A 9,492-nucleotide genomic window follows, 5' to 3' on the forward strand; every position below is an offset into this window, starting at 1 on the left:
TTTTTTTTTTTTTTTTTTTTTTATGTTATGTTCTTCTTCTTGTTGTATAGAGAGAGATTAGAGGAAGAGAAAAAAAAGGAAAATGAAAATGATTTGTATCGTTTTGTAAGTCATAAGACAAAATAATTTGTTGTCATTCCCTTTATTTTTAATAAAAGTTTTCGTATAATGTAGATATATCTTTGAAACAAATCAAGACCCAAGATCCGAGGATCTTTGACGGTTTTGGTCCATGATTAAAAAATTGCATAGGTCTAACTGTCCAACAAAGACAAACACAAGCAGCGGTTTGGTTTTGACGGTTGTTCGGGAGATCGGGATAGTTTTCATCGACCACTTCAAAAAACGACGTTGCGTGTCACGTTTGTAATTGGTACCCAAAATTGCATACCAATATTAAAATTGCTTCCACCATATATGCAAATTCTTATTCTTTTTTTGTTTTTGAATAAGACTTGATTTGATTTAAAAAAAAAAAAAAAAAAAAACACACACACATTATTGATTGTCAATCCAAAAAAAAAGGAAAACAAAGAGATCTCAACTCATTGGACATTTGTACACGTATTTAATTAAACAGCAAAAACTAAACAAAGAAGGACATATTAGACGTTCCCTCTTCTCACGCGGAAAGCATCTCTTTGACTAATCACACCTTTTATCACTAATCATATCATTACTACTAACCAGAATAATTAACTATCCACCTAAAATCTCTATAATAATCACTAATTTCTATAATTTCCTAATTTTTTCCCTCCTCTTTCTCTCTCTAGGTTACAATCAATCTGAGTGGTATAATCTCTATCATCCTCTGAAACCTGTACTTGGGAAGGATGCTAAGATCTTCTTCTGATGCTTGTGTTTATCTTCTACTTATCACTCATAGTTTGTTAACTATCTATTATCTATTTGGTGCTTTAGGAAGAAAAAAAAAAATTCTAGACCGCATGCACAGGCAAAAGGTTGCTGAGTGGAAAAGCTTACTCAGATTGTACGGGAGCTGGAAGAGGTTGTTCTTGCTGGTGGCGCTGCTGCAAATGTCGTGAGGGATTACAAGCGAAAGTTCTAAGAGATGAACGTTAGTAAATACACTTCGTACGATGACCGGAAAAAAAGAATTGAATATTAACCTAACTGATTAAGGAATATTTCTTGCTCCTCTTTCCAGGAAGAACGAAAAACTCTTGACCGTGAACTTGCACGTGCAAAGGTTACAACAAACAGAGTTGCGACGATGGTTGCAAATGAATGAAAAGATGGTAATTATAAAGTGAAGTCTGTGAAGTAATGGCTTGAAGAAAGAAGGTTTCTATAGGTTCACTTTGATATGATTGTCTTTCTCCTAAATTCTAGGATTGAAGATTCTTTGCACTGGTAAATGCACAACCCTACATTCTCAACTCTTTAACTCTCTTCTTGCAAGGAGAAATGCAGCAACTTCGTGATAAACTTGCCATTTCAGATCAAGCTACTAAATCTGAAGCACAACTAAAAATATTCATTTTCTTCATGCATTAGGCATCTTCTATTGGTTCTTGTTTAACTGAGCTAAAGTAAAATTATTTCTTTGTATGATTTCAAGGACGAGTTTCAACTACGACTGAAAGTGCTTGAAGAGACGCTGCAAGGCACCTCAAGTAGCAGTTTTAGGAACAAACCCGAGGGAAGAAGCATGAGTAATGGACCCTCTCATAGGCAGTCACTTGGTGGATCAGATAATTTACAAAAATTTGCATCAAATGGCTTTTTTGTCAAAGAAAACACTGATGGGAAATTCCTTTAATTCCACCTCGGTATTGAAGAATGCTAAAGAAACATCTAAGTCATTTGATGGAGGCACAGGATAATTAGATAGAGGTAAAGCACTCTTAAATGGACTTGAGATTTATTCATTCAACAAGGCTTGTGACGAATCCAAAGAAGCATAATCACCTACTACCTGGAATGAAGATTCAAAGGAGAAGCCACCACACACCAAATACTGAAGACAATGTCCCAGGTGTTTTGTATGATTTACTTCATAAAGAAGTAGTAGATCACATGAAAAAGATCAAAGCCTTAAAGATAAGGATGACGCCATAAAGGTAAACTTCCGAATGTGCCATTTATAAATATTGCTAAATGACGTGTTTGTAATGGAACTATTGATATTTTCGTGTAGTTGTTAGCAAAAAAAGTTGAAACTTTTAACAAAGGCAATGGAGGTTGAAGAAAAACATGAGAAGGGAAGTGTTGCAATGGAGAAAGAGTGATATATCATAGTTTTTACGGTTTTTAACCATGATAAAGTATGCTTTTAGAATCTTTGAATTTGCTTTTTAGGGTCTTTTTCAGTCTTTGTAAGACTAGAAAACATTTGGCATGGATGAGAGCATAATGAAGCATTTGGGAGATTTTAGGAGCAAATAAAGCCAAGGCGATCAAGCTGGAGTCAAGGCTCAGTATTGGTTTTGATCAACACCGATGTCCACGAACGAAGAGGGGCGAGTTTCTCAAGTCTGAAGTTTTACAAAGCTGCCCCAAGTTCTCCTTTATTGCAATATTAGTCCCTAACATGTATTAGAGATATTTAATTATCTTTTAGGTTTTAGAAACATGAGATGCTTTATTTTGCTGCCACCTTTGTAGAGAGAAGATTTCAAACTCCTTTATTAATCTATTATGATTTGTGTTCCTACAATGATGTCTTAGAATCTCTTGTTAGGTTTAGGAATACTCATTAGGGATTGGAGGATTTTCAAAAATACATTTTCATGTTGTTCATTTTCAGAAATACCCATTTTCTATGTATAAAATGACTAAATTCTAAGCCCTAAGCTCATAATACTAAACCCTACCCCTTCAAAACTGTATCATAAATGTAAAATAGAGAACCCAAACCTAAAAAAAATTCTAAAAATGAATTTAACATACTGTAATTGTGTAAAAGAGAGTAAAACTGAAAATGTACAAAAAATGAGATTTTTGAAAAAGGATATTTCTAACCAATTTTCTTAGGGATTTCATGGCTTGTTAAATTGATTATTGATTTAGATTCTTTATCTTGTTGTTTTTTCATTTTAGGTTGTTCTTACATTAATTCTTGATTGATCACTTATAATTAATATCTTATGATAATTAATTTAAAACGAGAGTTTGATTGATTTCCTGACAAAACTTTTTGATGAGCAAAATTATTTTTTACAAAAAGATTTGATTTTGAAATTTTGTGAACAAACTAAACTTGACTTCAAATCTGGTTTAATTATTGGATTTTACAAAGAGATTTGGATTTCTGGTTTTAAACTTAGATAATATATGCAGTGAGAACTGATTTATTTTACAATCATGTTTAGAGATCAAGAACAGTTTTAATTGTTGAATCCTATTTAATTAATTAATCGTGTTTACAAAACTTTAAGTTATTTTTGCATTTAGTATTTAAATACAAACAATTCTGGTTAGTGTAATTAAATAATGATACAATCTTTTGTGTGAGTCTAGAGTCTCCGTGGATTCGACTCCCACGTTCTATGTAAGGTATTACAATTTGAGCTCATCAAAGAGATTGTTGTAAATGCGTGTTGATAAAGATCGGGATAACAGAGCTAAAAGGTCTTCAAACACCAAGCCCTCATCTAACACCGCCCAGATTCTTGCAGCAAGGTATCTAGCAATGTCGAATATCTAGTGCATTTATGATCAAGTTGCATTTTTGCAATCACATTAAGCTTGATTTTTCTGAATTTTCTGCAGAGCTGCAGCCCGAAGTGGGTTAACGAGGAGTAAACAATGAAATGAAGGAGGGACGAGAATATAAATGTTTGACTATATTTGATTAAATATTTTATTTTTACTTCTACTATAGTCTTCTAATTTTAAAACTTACAAAACCAACCCATTTAGTTTATTCTAAATTCATATCTAATAAAACTATGATATTATTAAAAATAAAATTTCATTACAAAACATAAATAAAAGATACAATGATTAATACATATTTATTTAAACACCATCATCAGTATAAAAAAATTTAGATAATTATTTAATGTATAAAATGATAAAATATCAAAATTGAGGAGTATTTTGTAAATAAAAAAGATTTGCTCCACAAATAGAAAAATGAACAGTAATTCATTTCTCTATATTTGAAGCAAGATATAGAATATCATTGGAGATGGTTTTACACCAAATATAAAATTTGGAGCAAGAATTGATCAGAATTGGAAGAACAAAGATATATATTCTATACGGTTTTAATACCATCAAAAATATATGTATATATAGACATTTCTGTTACTACAAAACTATGAAAATTTATGAAAAATACTTTTTTTTGTTTGTTTTTATTTTCTAAAAATACTTCAACTGTTTATTTTCAGAAATATTCTTTAAATCTGAAAAGTTGGGTAAATTTTATGAGATATTTTTAAATGATAAATATTAATTTGGAAATTCGATCCATCTATTTATAAAATTTTCAAGTTATTTATAAGATAGAGTTATGAAAATAATCCTTTTAATATTTTGAATATATTTTGGTAATATTGCTGTATTTTACACCAAAAATTTAGATGTTTTTTATTTGTCACGTAAATTTTGGTAATCCAAAATTGAAGTTCAGAATGAAAAATGATACAAAATCTTGCTAATTAAGCAAAACAATATAAATGTTGTTTTTGTAGTGCATGTGCTTTAACGTGATTAGTATACGAGCATCTCCAATTCACCTATATTTTTGCCTCTAAACTCTATTATGGAGTGAATTTTTCTCCAATCTACATCTATTTCCACCTTTATACTAGATATTGTTATATTTTTCTCTATATATAGAGAAACTCTATAAATAGAGTTAAACTATTTTATTTGCAAAGTAGTCTTTTTAATCTTTAACTTTTTTATATTTATGACCAAAATAAATAAAAGAAATATTCTTAAGAACTAATAATATAAATGATTTTAGAAGTTTTAGTATATATATTTATTCTAAAATTTGAGACTACCATTTGCAAAAGATAAATTATATAAAATCTTAGAAATATATATATAAATAATAAGTTTTATCTTTCATTCATTCTATAATTCATTTTCCATAACAAGAAACAAATAAAAAGAGTTATTATGGAATGAATGAAAATCTAGAATTTGGACCCCTTCAACACTAAGGACACCATTACATTCATTTCCTAATTCATTCCATTGGATTTGACTATGTATGGTGATAGGGGTGGGTAGAAAAAGAGTTCTTGTCCTAGCCGCCATGGTGATTTTTGTTTTGGTGGGTATTGGCCTATGGTTTCTCCTCAAAACATTCGTGTTAATTAAGTTGGATTTCATGAATAATTAAATGTAATCAGATTTTTTTCTTCAATAATTTAGTTTTTTAAAAAGATAATTACTTCTCATTAGAATAAAGTATATATTTCTAAAAATAGTAGTTTTTGTAAGATAATAAAAATATGTATAAACAAAAAATAAAGATATATGTATAAATTAAAGCTACAGTAATTTGAATATCATTTTACAATGCATTACATAAATTTTCACCGATAAATAATTGAATTTGGTGTATTTTATTATTTACTTCAATTAGATTCATATGTATAAGTTGTACATGTCCAGCCAGTGGCAGAGCCAGACCAAAAGTTGAGAGGGGTCAGAAGAAATTTTTTTTTTCTTAGTAAGATAAAAATGTGAAATTTATAAGGTCAAAATAAAATTTTATTTTTTTTAGGGTAAAAATGCAAATTTTTTGAAGGATCAAAGTATAAATTTTATTTTAATAGGGTCAAAATGTAAAATTTGTTGGGGTTAAGATGAAAGTTTTAAATTTAATAAGGTCAAAATACAAAATTTGTGGAAGTCATTTTAGTAAAAATATACCAAATTTTTTTTTAATGGGGTCCGCTGACCCCACTCCTATCTTACTGGCTCCGCCCCTGTGTCCAGCCTCTACCGTCATAAACAAGGAAGATACTCCCTCATTATTTTCAAGAAAACAAGCACCATAGTCAGCGTTTATAAGATAGCTAGCCGTCAGTATATTTTGTCCTTCAATGGCCAAGTGCAAAGGATTATATCCATATCTGTCCTTGAGAACGACATGAGCTGCCACATGAAGGGGAAGCTGATCATCGGAGTTTGGATCCAATAAAAGGCATGGAAATTCAGATATAATGCACCATGACTTCTCAACAACTTTTCTTTTCCAGACATTCTTTGTTCCCTTCACAAACGCAGCTATAAATTTCCGGATTTATCAGGAAATTTTCACCAGGGAGATTGAACAGATCAGACAATTTGAGGTTTTCGAAGAACTCTAACCCAAATACGGCGTCTCCCATTGCTGGCATGATCGTGGCGCCATATCCTCGTGAATATAGTTTGCGCGACTTTGTTAATCAGATTTATGGGGAAATGTTTTTCTATACGCTGGTCATGAGACATATCCATTATATTATGTGCGTCAATTATATCTAGACTTGCTTAAGAATCTCAGCTACTACACTATTTTGTGTAGTTATTTTCACACCAACGAAAATTCTAGCTTTGGATCTTTCATCATTGTCGCAAAATCTTTTGATTGTGACCACCTTTTTGTCTTTGATTTCTTCGACGATGATCTTTCGATTAACCGTGGTCTCATATGTGTCAAGTTGCTTCAAAGCTCTCATGAAATTTATATAGATCTATCTTATCTATCCTTTTGCAGCATTGGAGAATGTCCTTATTTATTTATTTATTATTTCTTTTTGTCAAAACCCAAACCAGTATCATTAATTAAATATCGGTACAGTGGGTAGAGGAAATCAATGCCGATTTAGCTATCCTATCGGCTTTTTGATTAAACTCTCTTCGAATAAAAGTAAAAGAACAAAGATCAAATTTGAGAGATAACTGAAGGATGTCGTGTTGAATCCCGTAGAGTTCCTTCGAGGAAAACTCTGAGTGAAGTGCTTTGATCAACTGATGTGAATTTGAAGCAAAAGTGATTCTCGTGATGCCAATCTCTAGGGCCTAGTGGATTGCGAGAAGGAGAGCAGAAGCCTCAGCCAAGAGCGGGGAGGCGATGTTTTGGGCGACAGAACTACCAGCGATCTCAGATGTGGGATGGTAGTGTAACATCCGCGAACCAAAATCCCGGTTTAGGGATTGCATCGGTCGATGCAAAACCGGTTTAGTGCGGACGAGTTTAAGTTCAACGCTGCGTTTTGGGTTAGGAAAAACCCTTAACTCGAGTGTTTTGTCTCATTCAACGAGTTTAGCCGTTTCTGAGAGAAAAGAAGAGAGGAAAAGAGTTCTAAGTGTTCTTGGTGAGATTTTGGGAGTTTGTGGCTGTTCCTGTGGAGATCTGTAGTTGGGATCGTTGTAGGAGCTTCCTGAAAGTGTTTTCTTGCTTGTTTGAGGTTCAGATTCGTCTTGGCAAAGGTAAGTGCATGACCATGGCTTATCTAAGCTGGAGATTTCTCTGATCTACTCGTTTATGTGTTGTTTGGCTTGTTAGAATGTTATTTGGGACGTTAGGAAGCTTTCTTGTGACTTGGGGTCGAGTTTTGTGGTTGTAGGAACAAAGATCCGGCGAGAAGCTTCGGGGAAAAACGATGCTCAGCATGTGCATCGGTCGATGCACTTTGTGTGTTGGTCGATGCAAGGGCGAGGACGGCGCGTAAAACCTAGGGTTTTCGTGCTATGTCGAGCATGCGTCAGTCGATGCAGTGTGCATGTCGGTCGATGCAAGCTTGTGTCGGTCGATGCAACCCCAACTAGTGTCGGTCGATGCTTGCTTGGTGTCGGTCGATGCAGAGTCCTGGTTTGTTATTGTTGAATGTTGATTGTTGGTTGATGGTTAGAGATGTCTCTATTGCTTGTTTGTATAGCCCAGTAGATGGGAAGATTGCCTTACTGAGTGTTTATAAAATACTCATGCATTGCAATTTGTATTTGTGGTGCAGGTAAAGACAAAGTGTGATCGTGGAATCAAGGCGATAAAGAGGAGGATGTTCTAGTGGCTCGATTGGTTGTTGTCTGGATTCTGTTAGGTTGCTAGAGTTGAGTCCTAGAATGTTGTTAGGATTTCTGGTTTGCTGCTTTACGTTGATTGGATCACTAGTTTTATGGTTTTGAAATTAATACTGTTGTTTGATATTGGTTATTGGTTATTTATTGGTATTATTTATTTCCGCTGTTTGGTGTGGTTGTGGTTAGGGCTAGTGGGTATGGGAGCACTAGCTTAGATTATTACTATTTATATTTATTATTTATTAAAAAAAAAAATGGGTCGGGTCGTTTTAGTTTGGTATCAGAGCCTTTACGGTTCTAGGTTTGGGTTCACTAGGCTTTGTGCTGTAGATGTTTGGGATTTGCATGCTTTGATTGATTATGTGAGTTAGTCAGTTGTGTGTGGCATGGAGTCCTAGAACATCCTCTTCGAGGCTACTGTGTGATTCCACAGTGAGTTATGTTGTTTCTGTGTTTTGTACAGTTGTTTGCTTAGTCTTCTGTTCATGGTAGTGAAGATGGCTAGAGGTGATGCTGTTGCTGGTCATGGTCGTGAACGCGGACGTGGTCGTGGACGCAGACGTGGTCGTGGTAGGGGCAGAGGCCCAACAGTTAGTGATACTGTGGACCAGAGTGTGACAGCTGAGGGTGTTGGCGAGTCGCAGGGTGTCCAGGAGGATTTCATGTGTGGTCGAAGGGGGCGGTGTTAGTGCTCGAGTGGCCGGTGATGCTAGGGTTCCAAGTGTGAGAGTTCCAGCAGGTGGAGTCCTTGGGGTTGATTTTGCGGCTTTGCTAGCACAGGTTTTGGAGCGGTTGCCAGCAATGGTACCGGCTCAGGCTCAGGTAGTGCCACCAGTGGTGTCGGAAGAGCGGCAGCTAGTGGCTGCGTATGTGGAAACACATGGTCGTTATTTGTCCATGCTCAAGGAGATGGGTAGTATTGAGACTGCACGGTGTTCGGGTGGTATAGATCCTACTGCTGCAGATGCGTGTAGGACGAGTGTGGAACGTAACTTCCATACTCTGAGATGTCCTGAGGAGTTTTGGGTGGATATTGGGGTCCACAATTTGATTGGTGATGCTCAAGTGTGGTGGAGATCAGTGGCTGCTAGGAGAGTGCAGAGGGAGATGACTTGGGCTGACTTCGTGGAGGAGTTCAACCGCAAGTACTTTCTAAGGGAGGCATTGGACCGGTTGGAGGTGCAGTTCCTTCAGTTATCTCAAGGGACGCAGTCAGTGCGGGAGCTGGACTTGGAGTTCAGTCGACTTCTATGTTATGGGGGTCGGGCTATGGAGTCTGAGGAGGCCCAGATCAGGAGGATTATGAGGGCTCTTCGTGATAACTTGTGGGTCCATTGTAGAGGACGGAGTTATGCTACGCGTGCAGAGCTGGTTGAGACTACAGCGAAGATTGAGGAGGATATTCAGGCACAGACAGTGTCAGTTAGTCCAGCGGTGCAGCCTAGGAAGGCTCATCATCAGGGAGGTTCTGGCAAGGGTGGCAAGCCTGCA

The 9,492-nt window shown here is 35.3% G+C and overlaps 1 pseudogene; it reads left to right on the forward strand.

Moving 5' to 3' along the window:
- LOC104704727 lies at positions 837-3,778 on the forward strand (annotated as a pseudogene).

This window comes from Camelina sativa, chromosome 7, assembly GCF_000633955.1.
Source record: "Camelina sativa cultivar DH55 chromosome 7, Cs, whole genome shotgun sequence".
In the NCBI taxonomy this organism is placed as follows: Eukaryota; Viridiplantae; Streptophyta; class Magnoliopsida; order Brassicales; family Brassicaceae; genus Camelina; species Camelina sativa.